This window comes from Salvelinus fontinalis, unplaced genomic scaffold, assembly GCF_029448725.1.
Source record: "Salvelinus fontinalis isolate EN_2023a unplaced genomic scaffold, ASM2944872v1 scaffold_1405, whole genome shotgun sequence".
Classification (NCBI taxonomy): domain Eukaryota; kingdom Metazoa; phylum Chordata; class Actinopteri; order Salmoniformes; family Salmonidae; genus Salvelinus; species Salvelinus fontinalis.
In genome coordinates, this window is record NW_026601614.1 from 1 (window position 1) to 19590 (window position 19590).

Below are 19590 nucleotides of genomic sequence, written 5' to 3' on the forward strand. Positions count from 1 at the left end.
GACTGATGGAGCTTCCATGGTTGGTCTTGTAGTAAGAGGACCTACTGTCAGACTGATGGAGCTTCCATTGTTGGTCCTGTAGTAAGAGGACCTACTGTCAGACTGATGGAGCTTCCATGGCTGGTCCCGTAGTAAGAGACAAGGTTATTCAGGAAAATAGTACATGGTGCTGCCTGAAACATACTGCAACCTTGTACTAAATGGTTTTTGAGTCATTTATGCATTTATGTGAATTTAGGAAATCTACTATAGATTAAGTGCTCTTATGTTGTGCAATTTAACTTCTTGAGAATACAGGGGGTGCTGTTTCGCATTAGCATAATTGCCTCTACAGACTAAACTGCCTCTTATTCAATTATTGCTGTTACTATATGCATATAACCATATAGCATTGGATAGAAAACAAGCTATGGTTTCTAAAACCGTTCCAATTGAGTCTCTGAGTCAAACACAGGTCATTTCACAGCACTTTCCCTGAGCCAGAAAAAGATTGCAAGATGTGTATGCTCGCTTCAAAGCTCTGCCTATATATGGTCACGCGACCTATGACCCGAATGACACTTCCTTCTTCTTCCTCTGGGTGTCTGGAAGACGTCAGAGGAGAAATTTTTTGTTTATCTTGTACTGACGTGAAATAAGATCTATTTCTTTAGCGTGACCGACAACTTCCGGTTTCTGAGATGCGCGTTTTCAGAGGTGGCATTGTCTTTTGTTATGCTGACGTTACGGATGAAAACTATCTCCGTGTCGAAGTTTGTTTGATACATGTGACCATATCACCGTAATGTATGTTTTTTCAATATAGTTTAATCAGATTATTAGAATTTTTTCGGGAGTTTTGCCGTGTTCCGTTCTTTGAGTTTTTTAACTTTGGACATGGACCGTGCCAGTCGACCAGTACCCAGGCTAAATGAAGAGGGGAAGTTGCCATTGTGAATGGATTGAACGACTCATCAGGACTAAGGACACCTTGATCAACATTCTGATGAAAGACCAGCAATAGTAAGACCCAATTTACGATGTTATTTCATATATCTGTCGTGCATGTGAACTGGTCGCGCGCGTCCAGCTGGTTTTGGCTGGCCTGGTTATGCTAATTAGCTAGTTATGCTAATTTCGCTATAAAACATTTAAAAAATCTGAAATATTGTTTGGATTCACCAGATGTTGGGCTTTCAATGTCTGTACGCTGTGTATTTTTTCTGAAATGTTTTAAGACAAGTAATTAGTTATATAACGTTGGTCTCTGTAATTGTTCTAGCTGCATCAGCACTATATCAGATTGCAGCTGCAATGTAGATGTAACAGTCCTGACCTATTTATGTTAGTTTTTATGTGTTTATGGTCAGGGCATGTGTTTTGGGTGGGCAGTCTATGTTACCTGTTTCTATGTTGGTTTCGGTTTGCCTGGTATGGCTCTTGATTAGAGGCAGGTGGTTTGCATTTTCCTCTAATCAAGAGTCATATTTAGGTAGGGCATTATCACTGTGTGTTTGTGGGTGATTGTCTCCTGTGATGTTTTCGTGTTGTCGATGTTATTCACTTTCGGAGCTGTTTGGCTGTTCGTATGTTTCAATGTAACGTTCCTGTTCGTGAGTTTACGTTTGTCGATGTAAGTTTATGTTCAGGTTCCGTTCGTTACGTTTTGTTATTTTGTAAGTTTTGAAAGTGTTTTGTTTTGTTTAGTCAACGTCGTATTTGTAATAAAGATGGCTTATTTCCCTGACTCCGCATTTTGGTCAGAAGATCCTTCTCTCCTCACCTCATCTGAGGATGAGGAAAGCGACAGCTATTACAGAATCACCCACCAACAAAATGTGACCAAGCGGTATGGGAAAAATAAACGGAGTAAGGGACAGAAGAAGGAGCAATGGACATGGGACGATGTTCTGGATGGAAAGGGTGTCTACACATGGGAGGAGATCCTAGCGGGTAGAGATCGCCTCCCATGGGAACAGCTGGAGGCACTGAGGAGAGCGGAGGCTACCGGAGAGAGGAACCGGAGCTATGAGGGAACGCGTCTGGCACGGAAGCCGAAAAAGCCCGTGAGTAACTCCCAAAAATTTCTTGGGGGGGGGGGCTAAAGGGTAGTGGGCCAAGGGCAGGTAGGAGACCTGCACCCACTTCCCAGGCTTACCGTGGAGAGCGGGAGTACGGGCAGGCGCCGTGTTACGCAGTAGAGCGCACGGTGTCTCCTGTACGAGTGCATAGCCCGGTGCGGGTTATTCCACCTCCCCGCACTGGGAGGGCTAGATTGGGTATTGAGCCAGGTGTCATGAGGCCGGCTCAACGCGTCTGGTCTCCAGTGCGTCTCCTCGGGCCGGCATACATGGCACCTGCCTTACGCATGGTTTCCCCGGTTCGCCTACATAGCCCGGTGCGGGTTATTCCACCTCCCCGCACTGGTCGGGCAACCGGGAGCATTCAACCAGGTAAGGTCGGGCAGGCTCAATGCTCAAGAGAGCCAGTACGCCTCCACGGTCCGGTATTTCCGGCACCACCTCCCCGCCCCAGCCTAGTACCTACAGTGTCTACACTACGCACTAGGCTACCAGTGCGTATCCTGAGCCCTGTTCCTCCTCCACGCACTCTCCCTATAGTGCGTGTATCCAGTTCGGTGCCTCCAGTTCCGGCCCCACGCACTAAGCCACCTGTGCGTCTCCCAAGTCCTGTACACACTGTCACTTCTCCCCGTACTAGTCCTGAGGTGCGTGCCCTCAGCCAGGTGCCACCAGTGCCGGTACCACGCACCAGGTATAGAGTACGCTTTGAGAGTTCAGTGTGCCCTGTCTCTGCTCCACGCACTAGTAGGAAGGTGCTTATCATTAGCACGGTGCCTCCAGTTCCGGCACCACGCACCAGGTCTACAGTGCGCCGTATCCGGCCAGAGCCATCCGTCTCCCCAGCGCCATCTGAGCCATCCGTCTCCCCAGCGCCATCTGAGCCATCCGTCTCCCCAGCGCCATCTGAGCCATCCGTCTCCCCAGCGCCATCTGAGTCATCCGTCTGCCAGGAGCCTGCAAAGCCGCCCGTCTGCCATGAGCCTGCAAAGCCGCCCGTCTGCCATGAGCCTACAGAGCCATCCGCCAGACAGGAGCCGCTAGAGCCGTCAGCCAGACAGGAGCCGCTAGAGCCGCCCGCCAGACAGGATCTGCCAGAGCCGCCAACCAGACAGGATCTGCCAGAGCCGCCAACCAGACAGGATCTGCCAGAGCCGCTAACCAGACAGGATCTGCCAGAGCCGCCAACCAGACAGGATCTGCCAGAGCCGCCAATCAGACAGGATCTGCCAGAGCCGCCAGCGAGCCATGAGCAGCCAGAGCCGTCAGTGAGCCATGAGCAGCCAGAGCCGTCAGTGAGCCATGAGCAGCCAGAGCCGTCAGAGAGCCATGAGCAGCCAGAGCCGTCAGAGCGCCATGAGCGTCGAGAGCCGTCAGCCTGCCATGAGCGTCGAGAGCCGTCAGCCTGCCATGAGCGTCGAGAGCCGTCAGCCTGCCATGAGCGTAGAGAGCCGTCAGTCTGCCATGAGCGTCGAGAGTCGTCAGCCTGCATGGACCTGCCAGAGTCCTTCAGCAGGGATCTGCCCCTTGTCCCGGTGTTGCCCCTTGTCCCGGTGTTGCCCCTTGTCCCGGTGCTGCCCCTTGTCCCGGTGCTGCCCCTTGTCCCGGTGCTGCCCCTTGTCCCGGTGCTGCCCCTTGTCCCGGTGCTGCCCCTTGTCCCGGTGCTGCCCCTTGTCCCGGTGCTGCCTCTTGTCCCGGTGCTGCCCCTTGTCCCGGTGCTGCCCCTTATCCCGGTGATGGTCCTTATCCTGGTGCTGCCCCTTGTTGTTGTGCTGCCCCTTGTCCCGGTGCTACCCCTTGTCCCGGTGCTGCCCCTTGTTCCGGTGCTAGCTGTTTATTTAGGGGAAGGTAATGTTTGGGTGGTCAGTGGAAGGGGTAGAAAGAAGAGGGGAGTGACTATGGTGGTACGGGGACAGCGTCCTGAACCGGAACCACCACCGTGGTCAACTGCCCACCCGGACCCCCCCCTGGACTTTGTGCTGGTGCGCCCGGCGTTCGCACCTTGGGGGGGGGGGGTACTGTAACAGTCCTGACCTATTTATGTTAGTTTTTATGTGTTTATGGTCAGGGCATGTGTTTTGGGTGGGCAGTCTATGTTACCTGTTTCTATGTTGGTTTCGGTTTGCCTGGTATGGCTCTTGATTAGAGGCAGGTGGTTTGCATTTTCCTCTAATCAAGAGTCATATTTAGGTAGGGCATTATCACTGTGTGTTTGTGGGTGATTGTCTCCTGTGATGTTTTCGTGTTGTCGATGTTATTCACTTTCGGAGCTGTTTGGCTGTTCGTATGTTTCAATGTAACGTTCCTGTTCGTGAGTTTACGTTTGTCGATGTAAGTTTATGTTCAGGTTCCGTTCGTTACGTTTTGTTATTTTGTAAGTTTTGAAAGTGTTTTGTTTTGTTTAGTCAACGTCGTATTTGTAATAAAGATGGCTTATTTCCCTGACTCCGCATTTTGGTCAGAAGATCCTTCTCTCCTCACCTCATCTGAGGATGAGGAAAGCGACAGCTATTACAGTAGAACTGTGATTTATACCTGAAAAATGCACATTAAAAAAAAAAAAACTATGCTATACCATAAATATGTTATCAGACTGTCATCTTAAGAATTTTTTTGTTGGTTAGTGGCTATCAATATCTTAGTTTAGCCGAATTGGTGATAGCACCTGATGGAGTAAGAAACTGTTGGAGTAAGAAAATGGTGTCATTTTGCTAACGTGTTTAGCTAATAGATTTACATATTGTGTCTTCCCTGTAAAACATTTAAAAAATCTGAAATGGTGGTTTTATTCACAAGATCTGTGTCTTTCATTGGGTGTCTTGGACTTGTGATTTAATGATATTTAGATGCTACTATTTAATTGTGACGCTATGCTAGCGATGCTAATCAGTGTGGGGGGTGTGGGGGGTGCTCCCGGATCCGGGTTAGGTACTCTGTAGAGGTTAAAATGTGTACTTTGTGTCTAATGTGAATGAATGTTTTGTCAAGGATTAGCTACCTGATCTGCTGAAATGAGATAATTGAACAAGAAAAAAGAGAACATATTTTTACAGAATAAAGTGCCAGAACTGTCAAGAAAATAACTTTTGTGTCCGTTTGTCTTTATTACTACAGGCCGACTCAGATTAAGTCTGAGGCCGGTAACATCAACAGTGAGGACAAACCCAGCCTGCCACTCTCCTTCCACACTGAGTAGAAACCTACAGTCACTGGGTCCTGATTGTGACAGTGGAGCCCAGTTTGCACCGCAGGATCCAGAGATGGCATCAGTGAAGCTGGAGGACTGCAGTCAAACACTGGAGCGGAATGTCAACATTAAAGATGAAGAAGAAGAGGAGGAGAAGATTAGGACAACTGTTAGTCATTGTAAAAGCTGGTTCTATCCATAAGTTATCTTCATATATTAGACCTCCATAAGTTATGACCCAGTCTATTGCTAGGTTGAATTCTGTAATTCTGACATTACACATCCCTGAACACCTCAAGACTTCACAGCAAAGCAAAACATTTTAAAACTTGTAACGCCTGCCTTTTCCCACACATTGTTTTAAGAACGTTGAAAATGTTTAATGCCCTCAATCACCTTGTTAGGCATATCACATTTCAAAATAGGCCATGGCATCATTACTGTCAATATTGAATTATAATTTGTTTGCTGCACAGAATATCAGATCTCAACAACGATTGGAGAAGTGATGAACATAACCAGTAGACTACCACATCCTGATGATTTATATCTCATACATATATATTTAATATTTTCTATATCAAGTTGTAGAAACATCTCAAGGATGATCAATGGAAACAGGATGCACCTGAGCTCAATTCAAAAGTTTGGGGTCACTTAACACCAGTCTCATCGTCAACAGTGAAGAGGCGACTCCGGGATGCTGGCCTTCTTGGCAGAGTTGCAAAGGCCAGTTTTATTGCTTCTTTAATGAGCACCACAGTTTTCAGCTGTACTAACATGAATTCAAAAGGGTTTTCTAATGATCAATTAGCCTTTTAAAATTATAAACTTGGATTAGCTAACACAACATGCCATTGGATCACAGGAGTGATGGTTGCTGATAATGGGCCTCTGTACGCCTATGTAGATATTCCATAAAATATCTGCCGTTTCCAGCTACAATAGTCATTTACAACAATAACAATGTCTTGACTGTATTTCTAATCAATTTGATGTTATTTTAATGGACAAACAATGTGCTTTTCTTTCAAAACAAGGACATTTCTAAGTGACCCCAAACATTTGAACAGTAGTGGATATTTAATATTTTATATATCAAGTTGTAGAAACATCTCAAGGATGATCAATGGAAACAGGATGCATCTGAACTCAATTTTGAGTCTCTTGTTTTAAAAAAATAATTAATTTGCAAAATTTTCTAAACTTGTTTTAGCTTTGTCATTATGGGGTATTGTTTGTAGATTGCTGATGATATTTTTGTATCTAATTTTAGAATAAGGCTGTAACATAACAAAATGTGGAAAAAGTCAAGGGGTCTGAATACTTTCCGAGGGCACTGTCAGACCCCTTCCCATTTTTCCCGTTTTGATACGTTACAGCCTTATTCTAAAATTGATTACATGTTTTTCCTCGTCAATCTACACACAATACCCCATAATGACAAAGCCAAAACAGGTTTTTAGAAATTCTTGCAAATGTAAAAAAAAAATAATAATGATAAGGATTGCTTATTTAAGTAAGTTTTCCCAGACCTTTTGCTATGAGATGATCCTTGAGATGTTTCTACAACATGGAGTCCACCTGTGATAAATTCAATTGATTGGACATGATTTGGACAGGCACACACCTGTCTATGTAAGGTCCCACAGTTGACAGTGCATGTCAGAGTAAAAAACCAAGTCATGAGGTCGAAGGATTTGTCCGTAGAGCTCCGTGACAGGATTGTATCGGCACAGATCTGGGGACCGGTACCAAAACATTTCTGCAGCATTAAAGGTCCCCAAGAACACAGAGGCCTCCATCATCCTTCAATGGAAGAAGTTTGGAACCACCAAGCCTCTTCCTAGAGCTGGCCACCCGGCCAAACTGAGCAATCGGGGGAGAAGGGCCTTGGTCAGGGAGGTGGCCAAGAACCCGATGGTCACTCTGACAGAGCTCCAGAGTTCCTCTATGGAACTCTTCCTCTATGTAGAGTGCCCAGACGGAAGCCACTGCTCAGTATAAGGCACATGACAGTCCACTTGGAGTTCGTCAAAAGGCACCTAAATGACTCTGACCATGAGAAACAAGATTCTCTGGTCTGATGAAACCAAGATTGAACTCTTTGGCCTGAATGCTAAGCGTCATGTCTGGAGCAAACCTGGCACCATCCCTACGGTGAAGGATGGTGGTGGCAGCAGCTTGCTGTGGGGATGTTTTTCAGCGGCAGGGACTGGGTGACTAGTCAGGATCAAGGGACAGATGAGCGTAGCAAAGTATAGAGAGATCCTTGATGAAAACCTACTTAAGGTTCACCTTCCAACAGGACAATGACCCTAAGCACACAGCCAATACAACGTAGGAGTGGCTTCGGTACAAGTCTCTGAATGTCATTGAGTGGCGCAGCCAGAGCCCGGACTTGAACCCGATCAAACATCTCTGGAGAGACCTGGAAATAGCTTTGCAGAGACGCTCCCCATCCAATCTGGCAGAGTTTGAGAGGATCTGCAGAGAAGAATGGGAGAAACTCCCCAAATCATTACATTACATTTAAGTCATTTAGCAGACGCTCTTATCCAGAGCGACTTACAAATTGGTGCATTCACCTTATGACATCCAGTGGAACAGCCACTTTACAACAGTGCATCTAAATCTTTTAAGGGGGGGGGGGTCAGAAGGATTACTTTATCCTATCCTAGGTATTCCTTAGAGGTGGGGTTTCAGGTGTCTCCGGAAGGTGGTGATTGACTCCGCTGTCCTGGCGTCGTGAGGGAGTTTGTTCCACCATTGGGGGGCCAGAGCAGCGAACAGTTTTGACTGGGCTGAGCGGGAACTGTACTTCCTCAGTGGTAGGGAGGCGAGCAGGCCAGAGGTGGATGAACGCAGTGCCCTTTTTTGGGTGTAGGGCCTGATCAGAGCCTGGAGGTACTGAGGTGCCGTTCCCCTCACAGCTCCGTAGGCAAGCACCATGGTCTTGTAGCGGATGCGAGCTTCAACTGGAAGCCAGTGGAGAGAGCGGAGGAGCGGGGTGACGTGAGAGAACTTGGGAAGGTTGAACACCAGACGGGCTGCGGCGTTCTGGATGAGTTGTAGGGGTTTAATGGCACAGGCAGGGAGCCCAGCCAACAGCGAGTTGCAGTAATCCAGACGGGAGATGACAAGTACCTGGATTAGGACCTGCGCCGCTTCCTGTGTGAGGCAGGGTCGTACTCTGCGGATGTTGTAGAGCATGAACCTACAGGAACGGGCCACCGCCTTGATGTTAGTTGAGAACGACAGGGTGTTGTCCAGGATCACGCCAAGGTTCTTAGCGCTCTGGGAGGAGGTCACAATGGAGTTGTCAACCGTGATGGCGAGATCATGGAACGGGCAGTCCTTCCCCGGGAGGAAGAGCAGCTCCGTCTTGCCGAGGTTCAGCTTGAGGTGGTGATCCGTCATCCACACTGATATGTCTGCCAGACATGCAGAGATGCGATTCGCCACCTGGTCATCAGAAGGGGGAAAGGAGAAGATTAATTGTGTGTCGTCTGCATAGCAGTGATAGGAGAGACCATGTGAGGTTATGACAGAGCCAAGTGACTTGGTGTATAGCGAGAATAGGAGAGGGCCTAGAACAGAGCCCTGGGGGACACCCGTGGTGAGAGCACGTGGTGAGGAGACAGATTCTCGCCACGCCACCTGGTAGGAGCGACCTCCTCTCCACCTGGAGAGGGTGGAGAGGAGGATCTGATGGTTCACAGTGTCGAAGGCAGCCGATAGGTCTAGAAGGATTAGAGCAGAGGAGAGAGAGTTAGCTTTAGCAGTGCGGAGCGCCTCCGTGATACAGAGAAGAGCAGTCTCAGTTGAATTACTAGTCTTGAAACCTGACTGATTTGGATCAAGAAGGTCATTCTGAGAGAGATAGCAGGAGAGCTGGCCAAGGACGGCACGTTCAAGAGTTTTGGAGAGAAAAGAAAGAAGGGATACTGGTCTGTAGTTGTTGACATCGGAGGGATCGAGTGTAGGTTTTTTCAGAAGGGGTGCAACTCTCGCTCTCTTGAAGACGGAAGGGACGTAGCCAGCGGTCAGGGATGAGTTGATGAGCGAGGTGAGGTAAGGGAGAAGGTCTCCGGAAATGGTCTGGAGAAGAGAGGAGGGGATAGGGTCAAGCGGGCAGGTTGTTGGGCGGCCGGCCGTCACAAGACGCGAGATTTCATCTGGAGAGAGAGGGGAGAAAGAGGTCAGAGCACAGGGTAGGGCAGTGTGAGCAGAACCAGCGGTGTCGTTTGACTTAGCAAACGAGGATCGGATGTCGTCGACCTTCTTTTCAAAATGGTTGACGAAGTCATCTGCAGAGAGGGGGGGGGAGGGGGAGGGGGAGGAGGATTCAGGAGGGAGGAGAAGGTGGCAAAGAGCTTCCTAGGGTTAGAGGCAGATGCTTGGAATTTAGAGTGGTAGAAAGTGGCTTTAGCAGCAGAGACAGAAGAGGAAAATGTAGAGAGGAGGGAGTGAAAGGATGCCAGGTCCGCAGGGAGGCGAGTTTTCCTCCATTTCCGCTCGGCTGCCCGGAGCCCTGTTCTGTGAGCTCGCAATGAGTCGTCGAGCCACGGAGCGGGAGGGGAGGACTGAGCCGGCCTGGAGGATAGGGGACATAGAGAGTCAAAGGATGCAGAAAGGGAGGAGAGGAGGGTTGAGGAGGCAGAATCAGGAGATAGGTTGGAGAAGGTTTGAGCAGAGGGGAGAGATGATAGGATGGAAGAGGAGAGAGTAGCGGGGGAGAGAGAGCGAAGGTTGGGACGGCGCGATACCATCCGAGTAGGGGCAGTGTGGGAAGTGTTGGATGAGAGCGAGAGGGAAAAGGATACAAGGTAGTGGTCGGAGACTTGGAGGGGAGTTGCAATGAGGTTAGTGGAAGAACAGCATCTAGTAAAGATGAGGTCAAGCGTATTGCCTGCCTTGTGAGTAGGGGGGGAAGGTTAGAGGGTGAGGTCAAAAGAGGAGAGGAGTGGAAAGGAGGCAGAGAGGAATGAGTCAAAGGTAGACATGGGGAGGTTAAAGTCGCCCAGAACTGTGAGAGGTGAGCCGTCCTCAGGAAAGGAGCTTATCAAGGCATCAAGCTCATTGATGAACTCTCCGAGGGAACCTGGAGGGCGATAAATGATAAGGATGTTAAGCTGGAAAGGGCTGGTAACTGTGACAGCATGGAATTCAAAGGAGGCGATAGACAGATGGGTCAGGGGAGAAAGAGAGAATGACCACTTGGGAGAGATGAGGATCCCGGTGCCACCACCCCGCTGACCAGCTGCTCTCGGGGTGTGCGAGAACACGTGGGCGGACGAAGAGAGAGCAGTAGGAGTAGCAGTGTTATCTGTGGTGATCCATGTTTCCGTCAGTGCCAAGAAGTTGAGGGACTGGAGGGAAGCATAGGCTGAGATGAACTCTGCCTTGTTGGCCGCAGATCGGCAGTTCCAGAGGCTACCGGAGACCTGGAATTCCACGTGGGTCGTGCGCGCTGGGACCACCAGATTAGGGTGGCCGCGGCCACGCGGTGTGAAGCGTTTGAATGGTCTGTGCAGAGAGGAGAGAACAGGGATAGACAGACACATAGTTGACAGGCAACAGAAGAGGCTACGCTAATGCAAAGGAGATTGGAATGACAAGTGGACTACACGTCTCGAATGTTCAGAAAGTTAAGCTTACGTAGCAAGAATCTTATTGACTAAAATGATTAAAATGATACAGTACTGCTGAAGTAGGCTAGCTGGCAGTGGCTGCGTTGTTGACACTACACTAATCAAGTCGTTCCGTTGAGTGTAATAGTTTCTACAGTGCTGCTACAGTGCTGCTATTCGGTGGCTAGCTGGCTAGCTAGCAGTGTTGATTACGTTACGTTGCGTTAAAAGAACGACAATAGCTGGCTAGCTAACCTAGAAAATCGCTCTAGACTACACAATTATCTTTGATACAAAGACGGCTATGTAGCTAGCTATGTTGTTGAATGTGACCGGGTTGTTGAATGTGGAAGTTCTATTCGGTAGACGTTGGCTAGCTGTTGGCTAGCTAGCAGTGTTTCCTACGTTAAGGACGACAAATAGCTGGCTTGCTAACCTCGGTAAATTAAGATAATCACTCTAAAACTACACACTCTGAACTACCCAATTATCTTGGATACGAAGACAGCAAAGACAACTATGTAGCTAGCTAACACTACACTAATCAAGTCGTTCCGTTGAGTGTAATAGTTTCTACAGTGCTGCTATTCGGTATACGGTGGACGTTTGCTAGCTGGCTAGCTGGCTAGCTGCTGGGCAGATAGCAGTGTAGACTACGTTAGGACGACGAAATACGATAATTACGCAATTATCTTTGATACAAAGACGGCTATGTAGCTAGCTAAGAAGAAATTGCTAAGATTAGACAAATCAAACCGTTGTACTATAATGAAATGTAATGAAAAGTTATACTACTATTCGGTAGACGGTGGACGTTTGCTAGCTGGCTAGCTGGCTAGCTGCTGGGCAGATAGCAGTGTGGACTACGTTAGGACGACGAAATACGATAATTACGCAATTATCTTTGATACAAGGACGGCTATGTAGCTAGCTAAGAAGAAATTGCTAAGATTAGACAAATCAAACCGTTGTACTATAATGAAATGTAATGAAATGTAATGAAAAGTTATACTACCTGCGGAGCGAAGTGCGAATGCGACCGCTCGCTCCAAACTTACGTTAATACAAGTGTTTCAAGCTTGTAGCTTCATACCCAAAAAGACTCAAAGGTGCTTCAACTAACTATTGTGTAAAGGGTCTGAATACTTACGTAAATGTCATATTTCAGTCATTATGGGGTATTGTGATGCCATTATGGGGTATTGTTTGTAGATTGATGAGAATATATATTTTCTTTAATTTAATCAGCGCAAACTGGCTTTAACCAGAATAGTAAGAGGAGTGGGAGGCCCCGGTGCACAACTGGGCAAGAGGACAAGTACATTAGTGTCTAGTTTGAGAAACAGACGTCTCACAAGTCCTCAACTGGCAGCTTAATTAAATAGTACACGCAAAACAACAGTCTCAACGTCAACTGTGTAGAGGTGACTCCGGGATGCTGGCCTTCTAGACACTATTCTGGTTAGAGCCAGTCTGCGCTGTTCTGTGAAGAGAGTAGTACACAGCGTTGTACGAGATCTTTAGCCATTTCCAGCTACAATAGTCATTTACAACATTAACAATGTATACTCTGTATTTCTGATCAATTTGACATTATTTGAATGGACAAAAAATTTGATTTTCTTTCAAAAACAAGGACATTTGTAAGTGACCCCAATCTTTAGAATTTATTCATTTATTTCACCACAAGTGGTAGTGTGTTTATTTTTATTTATTTTTTTAACCTTTTTTTAACTTTCTTAGCATACTGGTTATTGTCCGGAATTTCAGATGACTGACGTGCCCAAAGTAAACTGCCTGTAAACTGCCCAGAAGCTAGGATATGCATATACTTGATAGCATTGGATAGAAAACACTCTGAAGTTTCTAAAACTGTTAAAATAATGTCTGAGTATAACAGAACTGTTATGGCAGGTGAAAACCTGAGGAAAATCCATCCGGAATGTTTATTTTGAGGTCACAGGTTTTTTCAGTGCTTGCCTATGGGATATACAAATAGATAGGACCCAGATTGCCGTTCCTATGGCTTCCACTAGATATCACCAGTCTTTAGAATGGGTTTCAGGTATTTGTAGTTTTTCCAAGACTGCATTAGAAAAGTAGTCATGTTGCGTGCATCAACGACAGTGCGCTCTTCGTTATTTATCTTCGCTATTAAACACACTATTCTCCGTTTAAATATTATTGTTTATTTAGATATTAGAATACCCGAGGATTAATTGGAAACATCGTTTGACTTTTACTTTTTGGATGTGTTTGTGTGCATGTTGAATGAGTGAATTACTGAATCAAACGCGCCATCTAAACTGACATTTTTGGGATATAATGAAGGACTTTATCGAACAAAACGACCATTCATTGTGTAGCTGGGACCCTTGGGATTGCAATCAGAGGAAGATATTCAAAGGTAAGTGATTTATTTAATTGCTGTCTGTGATTTTGTGACACCTGTGCTGGTTGAAAAACTATTTTGACGTGGGGCGCTGTCCTCAGATAATCCCATGGCATTCTTTCTCCGTAAAGCCTTTTTCAAATCTGACAACGCAGTTGGATTAACAAGAAGCTTTTAAATGATGTAAGACACTTGTATTGTCATGCATGTTTAATATTACGATTTTTGTATTTTGAATTTTGCGCTCTGCAATTTCACCGGATGTTGTCGTAGGTGTCCCGCTAGCGTTTGTACATGCGCCCAAACAGGTTAACTAGGCAAGTCAGGTAACTTCTTTGGGCTGCAAGCTCGAAGCCGGGCACAATATGACAACAGCCACTTCAAGTGCAGGGCGCGAAATTCAAAATATATTTTTTTGAAATATTTAACTTTCACACATTAACAAGTCCAATACAGCATATGAAAGATAAACATCTTGTGAATCCAGCCAACATGTCAGACTTTTAAAATGTTTTACAGCGAAAACACCACGTATATTTATGTTAGCTCACCACCAAATACAAAAAAGGACAGACATTTTTCACAGCACAGGTAGCATGCACAAAACCAACCTAACTGACCAAGAACCAACCAAACTAACCAAGAAACAACTTCATCAGATGACAGTCTTATAACATGTTATACAATAAATCTATGTTTTGTTTCGAAAAATGTGCATATTTGAGGTATATATCAGTTTTACATTGCAGCTACCATCACAGCTACCGTCACAAATAGGACCGAAGCAGCCAGAGTAATTACAGACACCAACGTCAAATACCTAAATACCTAAAATCGATGGTGTACAGCAAATTAAAGACAAACAACTTGTGAATCCAGCCAATATTTCCGATTTTTTAAAGTGTTTTACAGCGAAAACACAATATAGCATTATATTAGCTTACTACAATAGCCTACCACACTACCGCATTCATTCATCAAGGCACGTTAGCGATAGCAATAGGCACGTTAGCGATAGCGAATAAACCAGCAAAAGATATATAATTTTTGACTAACCTTGATAAGTTTCATCAGATGACAGTCCTATAACATCAGGTTATACATACACTTATGTTTTGTTCGAAAATGTGCATATTTAGAGCTGAAATCAGTGGTTATACATTGTGCTAACGTAGCATCTTTTTCCCAGAATGTGCGGATATTTTTATGACACTCAACTATTCTGACCAAATAACTATACATAAACGTTACTAAAAAATACATGTTGTATAGGAAATGATAGATACACTAGTTCTTAATGCAATCGCCGTGATAGAATTCAAAAAATAACTTCATTACGACATCCAGCTTAGTTATAGCGAGAGAGTACCCGAAATCTGGGCGCAAACGACTATTTCACATGTTCGACAGATATATGAAATAGCATCATAAAATGGGTCCTACTTTTGATGATCTTTCATCAGAATGTTGTACAAGGGGTTCTTTGTCCAGAACAATCGTTGTTTGGTTTTAGAATGTCCTCTTCTCCAGTCAATTAGCACGGAAAGCTAGCAAAGTAGCGCGAAGCTCTCCTTCCTGAACAAAGGCACACAACGCAACACGCCTAACGTCCCGAATAAATTTCAATAATCTAATAAAACTATATTGAAAAAACATACTTTACGATGATATTGTCATATGTATCAAATAAAATCAAAGCCGGAGATATTAGTCGTCTATAACGACAGCTTATCAGAAGGCAAAACCAGGTCCCTTCACGCGCTCTCCAGAAAACAGGAAACTGGTGACACGTCATACAAAGAGCTTTTATTCGACCCCAGATCAAGTTATACACTCCATTTCTTCTCTCACTGCCTGTCGACATCTAGTGGAAGACGTATGAAGTGCATGTGTACTGATATATATCAAGGACATTTATAGGCAGGCCCTAGAACAGAGCATCGATTTCAGATTTTCCACTTCCTGACAGGACGTTTGCTGCAAAATGAGTTCTGTTTTACTCAGAGATATAATTCAAACGGTTTTAGAAACTAGAGAGTGTTTTCTATCCAATAGTAATAATAATATGCATATTGTACGAGCAAGAATTGAGTACGAGGCCGTTTAATTTGGGCACTATTTTTTCCAATGGTGAAACAGCGTCCCCATATTGACAAGAAGTTAACTGCCTTATTCAGGGGCAGAACGACAGATTTTTACCTTGTCAGCTCGGGGATTTGATCTTGCAACCGAAAGCTCTAGCCACTAGGCTACCTGTCACCCGATATGACCAGAAGAGAAATGGTCACTGCTCTGAGCCTGGTTCCTCTCTACGTTTCTTCCTAGGTTCCTGCTTTCTAGAGTTTGTAGCCACTGCTTCTACATCTGCATTGCTTGCTCTTTGTGGATTTTAGGATGGGTTTCTGTTCAGCACTTTGTGACAACTACTGATGTAAAAAGGGCTTCATAAAATACATTTGATTGACATGTATATCACACCAACTGACTGATTATTATGATTATCACACAGGATACCATGTTGAGACATTCTCTACATCCAGAGAGCAACAGCAGGAAGATCACAGAGCTAAGAGGTCTCACCACTGCCCACATTGTGGGAAGATTTTCCCATTTCTATCAAATCTAAAAATACACCTAAGAAAACACACAGGAGAGAAACCTTATTCCTGCTCTGACTGTGTGGCGAGTTTCTCTCATCTGTGCACCTTAAAAAGACACCAACGTATACACACAGGAGAGAAGCCTTACGTCTGCTCTGACTGTGGAAAACATTTTAAAACATCAAATGAGCTAAAAGTTCATCAGAGAACACACGCATGAGAGAAGCCTGCTTACGTCTGCTCTGACTTTTGGGTGTTTTTCTCTCACCATCGGAACTTAACACACCAATGTATACACACAGGGGAGAAGCCTTACTCCTGCTCTGTGGAGGGGTGGGAGTGTAAGTCAAACGTCTAACCAAAAGCTGCGTGTTTGAATCTTATCAAGGAGGACTTTAGCATTATAGCTCATAGCAACTTTGTAACTACTTAGTACTTTTTAGCTATGTTAGCATGTTAGCTAATCTTTTCTCTAAACCCATTTAACTCTACCTTAAAACTTCTTAGGGCTGCAATCCCGGTAACGGGATCGATATGACAACAGCCAGTGGAAGTGCAGGGCGCCAAATTCAAAAAAACAAATCTAATAATTCAAATTCCTCAGACATACATGTCTTATACCATTTAAAAGGTAATCTTGTTGTTAATCCCACCAAATTGTCAGATTTTAAAATATGCTTTTCAGCGAAAGCACCACAAACGATTATGTTAGGTCACACCAAACCACAATAAGCACAGCCATTTTTCCAGCCAAAGATAGGAGTCACAAAAAGCACAAATAGAGATAAAATGAATCACTAACCTTTGATGATCTTCATCAGATGACACTCATAAGACTTCATGTTACACAATACATGTATGTTTTGTTTGATAAAGTTCATATTTATATAAAAAAATCTGAGTTTACATTGGCGCGTTACATTCACTAGTTCCAAAAACATCCAGTGATTTTGCATAGCCACATCGATTCAACAGAAATACTCATAATAAATGTAGATGATAATACAAGTAATACACATGGAATTATAGATATACCTCTCCTTAATGCAACTGCTGTGTACGATTTAAAAAAAATAAAAATAAAAACTTTACGGAAAAAGCAAACCATGCAGTAATCTGAGACGGCGCTCAGAACAATTGTCAAATTAGCCGCCATGCTGGAGTCAACAGAAACCGGAAATTACATGATAAATGTTCCCTTACCTTTGATGATCTTCATCAGAATGCACTCCAAGGAATCCCAGGTCCACAATAAATGCTTGATTTGTTCGATAATGTCCGTTATTTATGTCCAATTAGCTACTTTTGTTAGCGCGTTTGGTAAACAATTCCAAAGTCACGAAGCGCGTTCCCTAAAAGCTGACGAAATGTCCAAAAGTTCCGTAACAGTCAGTAGAAACATGTCAAACGATGTATTGAATCAATCTTTAGAATGTTGTTAACATAAATCTTGAATAACGTTCCAACCGGAGAATTACATTGACTTCAGATGAGCTATGGATCAGAGCTCCCTCTTTTATGTGAACGCACGCGCATGGTCAAAGAATGGTCAGGTCGTAGCAGACCTGACTAATTCCTCTCTCATTCGACCCCCCTTCAGTTCTACAGACGGTTGACATCTAGTGGAAGCCGTAGGAAGTGAAAACTCATTCATATCTCGCTGTGATTTCAATGGGATCTTGGTTGAAAATCGACCAGCCTAATAATTTCCACTTCCTGTTAAGATTTTTTCTCAGGTTTTTGTCTGCCATATGAGTTCTGTTATACTCACAGACATAATTCAAACAGTTTTAGAAACTTCAGTGTTTTCTATCCAATACTACTAATAATATGCATATATTAGAAACTATGATTGAGGAGCAGGCCGTTTACTCTGGGCACCTCTGTACACCTTTCATCCAAGCTACTCAATACTGCCCCTGCAGCCACAAGAAGTTAAACCCCTCACCCCTAACCTAGCTAAAGTTAGCAAGAACAAATTGGAATTCGTAACATATCATACATATTACAAGTTCGTAACATATTGTATGAATATCAATGCATAAAATAACATTTGAATTGTAATTCATAACATACGATATGTCGTCTTATACTGAACAACAATCTAAACGCAACAATTTCAAAGATTTACAGTTCGTATAAGGAAATCAGTCAATTGAAATAAATGAGGCCCTAATCTATGGATTTCACACGACTGGGCAGGGGCTCAGCCATGGGTGCGATTTGGGAGGGCATAGGCCCACTTGGGAGCCAGGCCCAGGCACTCAGCATGAGTTTTTCCCCAGAAAAGGTCTTTATTACAGACAGGAATACTACTCAGACCCCTCCTAGACAATCCTGCAGGTGAAGAGGTCCTGGGCTGCCGTGGTTACATGTGATCTGCAGTTGTGAGGCCGGTTGGATGTACTGCCAAATTCTCTAAAAGGACGTTAGAGGTGACTTATGGTAGAGATATAAATATTGAGTTCTCTGGCAACAGCTCTGGTGGACATTCTTGCAGTCATCATGACAATTACACATTCCCTAAACTTGAGACATCTGTGATGTTGTGTGGCCTTTTATTGTCCCCCAGCACAAGGTGCACCTGTGTAATGATAATGCTGTTTTATCAGCATCTTGATATGCCACACCTGTCAGGTGGATGGATTATCTTGACAAAGGCTGAAATGCTCACTAACAGGGATATAAACAAAGTTGTGCACAACATTACATTTTACATTTAAGTCATTTAGCAGACGCTCTTATCCAGAGCGACTTACAAATTAACATTTGAGAGACATTAGCTTTTTCTGCATATGGAACATTGCTGGATTTTATTTCAGCTCATGAAACCAACACTTTACATGTTTATTTTATTTTTTAGTGCAGTTTATTTACTGTGATAGTCCAATGTAATGTTATCTAACATACTAAATGGAGTGGCATGGATATTTTTTATATAATATAATACGTTCTGCTCTGAGACCAGGTTGTCCCTCTGCAGTATTCCGTGGGAAGGAGCTAGTATACACTTTTTTTTTTTATTGAACCTTTGTTTAACTAGGCAAGTCAGTTAAGAACAAATTCTCATTTACAATGACGGCCTAGATACAGTGCCTTGTTCAGAGGATGGTGTGATGATCAGTTTTCACCACTAGTTTGGGGGGGATTGTTTTACAACTTTATTTAATGAGACACAGTTTATGAAATGAATACATGTTTATTAATTGTCTTTAAAACTAGATTAGTTATTTTAGATACTGATCATGAATGTGTTTGGATAACTGCATTGAAGCAAACTTTATTGATCTGCCAATGAAAAATAAAGTTACATGAATATGTACTGGTCAACCTCTTCTCTTTAGTATTCAGTTCTTCATATTAGATCTGACAGTATGAATGGTTCTTATGGTTGTATTCAGTTCTTCATATTAGATCTGACAGTATGAATGGTTCTTATGGTTGTATTCAGTTCTTCATATTAGATCTGACAGTATGAATGGTTCTTATGGTTGTATTCAGTTCTTCATATTAGATCTGACAGTATGAATGGTTCTTATGGGCTGAGTGCCTGGAGTGTTTTTGTATGACTACAGTCAGGAGTTCTCTCTGACCCTGTGATGTCACCAGTACATTAAGTACATTCATCTTAAGATAGCCAGGTGAGACAACCACATATCACAGTAAATACATTTCTCCTCAATTTGTCAGTGTCACATTATTATTATTATTTGTACCA

General features: G+C 44.1%; 1 long non-coding RNA gene across 1 annotated transcript; it reads left to right on the top strand.

The window, feature by feature from the left end:
• The first annotated feature begins 5009 nt into the window (after positions 1-5009).
• LOC129849239 (uncharacterized) lies at positions 5010-19194 on the top strand. Its single transcript, XR_008758628.1, has 2 exons — positions 5010-5426; positions 15782-19194. It is a non-coding gene; the product is annotated as an uncharacterized LOC129849239 (long non-coding RNA).
• Positions 19195-19590: the final 396 nt, after the last annotated feature.